The sequence below is a fragment of the Octopus bimaculoides genome, chromosome 22 (assembly GCF_001194135.2).
Source record: "Octopus bimaculoides isolate UCB-OBI-ISO-001 chromosome 22, ASM119413v2, whole genome shotgun sequence".
Taxonomy (NCBI): Eukaryota; Metazoa; Mollusca; class Cephalopoda; order Octopoda; family Octopodidae; genus Octopus; species Octopus bimaculoides.
Genome location: NC_069002.1, coordinates 34,077,019 through 34,079,143, shown reverse-complemented (window position 1 = coordinate 34,079,143; position 2,125 = coordinate 34,077,019).

Genomic DNA, 2,125 nt, shown 5'->3' with positions numbered 1-2,125 from the left:
ATATACATATATATATACATATATATATATATACATAGATACATAGACAGATACATACATGTGTGTGTGTGTGTGTGTGATTTGTGTGATATGCGTGTGCGTTCCTATGTTGATATCATAAAGCCGACGAGATTCCTGTGAGTCTTCCCTATGGAAGTTTCACTGACGCCACTCCCCTATTTCTAGGAAGCCAAAAGTTCCCATCTACAGCGCATCGATCTTCTCCATTCTCCCGTATGTTACAGAAAGGTCACCCCTCTCAAAGACCCCGGTGAAGAGTATCGATGGCTTCGATTGTAGAGCCCTGAAAACCACCGAAAACATCAGATGATGCCATCATGTTTCCAACAAAGAACTAAGACTGGACACGCATCAGCTGCAACTTCTCAACTCATAGTTATCCATCGTATGCGCTGGTAGGGACATGTCCTCCGTCTCCCGTTAGATCATTTTACAAGAGTTTTACTCCCCTTCGACGCAGTAGCTGCCGGCTGGTAGACGCCTTAAGGCAAGCCCCACACCAGATAGATGGACGTCATGGAGACTTATCAGAAGCTCGACGTCACCTTGGAGGATGCAGAGGGGCTGGCACGGGACCGCCAGCCATTGAGAACCCTGGTGAACCTGATCGGCTCTACGCATGATGTCGCCTCTGCATCAACACCTTGGAATGACCCCAACCCCATTAAGTAAGAGCATGAAGCCAAGCTACATCAATAAATCGTTACACTCATTTCTCGTATTTTGCACAACGAAAGATACGTTCATATGCCTACGTAATATTAACAATAACGAGTCAGATATATTTGGAAAGAATTTTATAAATACATTTCTAGAAAATTATCTAAATATCATACGTAAGTTATCTCACAACTTAAGCTGTAAATATTGACAGTAATTCGGCCTCTCTAATTATTGTCCTATATTAAGTTATCTTGTCTCGATAACTAATAAACTCATAACGTCCATATAGTCGCTGCTCATGTACAAAAGAATACATTACACAATATAGCTTTCACAGTCAAAATGAAATACATTATAGGTTTTTATTTACAAATGAGTAGACTTGGGTAAACAGATTATATGGTCTACCACGCATTTCTGTTAAATGTCAATTCTTACAATGTTAGCAAGTTTTAAATTTTCATTTTTTCTTCTTGCTGTATATGGAAAGTGACATTCGTTCTTTTTTCTAGTTAAACGAAAACTGAAGGTAATACTCAGATTTGTTTGTTCAGGCAGACTAAGCTCCCCATCAAGAACCAATCTCTTAGTATTAATACAATTTCCCCCACTAAGTGTAACTATGATATTCTTAACATTTGTTCACTTCGTGATGGCATCCCTTATGTTGTTGTTAGCACTCCGTCGCTTACGACGTCGAGGGTTCCAGTTGATCCGATCAACGGAACAGCCTGCTCGTGAAATTAACGTGCAAGTGGCTGAGCACTCGACAGACACGTGTACCCTTAACGTGACACAGCGTGACAAAGCTGACCCTTTGGATTACAGGCACAACAGAAACAAGAAGTAAGAGAAAGTTGTGGTGAAAGAGTACAGCAGGGTTCACCAACGCCTGGTCTGAGAATCGAAACCGCGATCCTCTGACCGCGAGGCCACTGTCCTAACCACTGGGCCATAGCGCCTCCACCGGCATCCCTTATAAAATTTTGATATATTACTCTATATTATTTTGTGATTATATTATTGTTCCTGAAATAAATATATACCTCTTCAAAAGAAGGATTTCCAAAATATTTTTGTTTTCACCCGGAAAGAAGGTGCCATGATATAGTTTTGTCTATAATTGTTTTTCTTGAAGAGCACAAGCATGTAATGTTTGCATGCATTGGCTCATGTTACTTTTCTATTATTACAATTCCACACCGATTTACAACTTCCATTCTGTTGTTCATTTTAGAAAAAAACATGCAAGACACACACAACAATCATTCACAGTCGAATGTGTACTTTTGCTGTGAGATGGCGCCATAAATTTTCCAGACTAGAAGTGATTCAATAAGTGATCGGATATTTTGATACATACAGACGTTCATGAAATGCCTCTGTTATCTGAAAATCGGAAATATAACGTGGAACCAAAACGTTATATATATATATATAT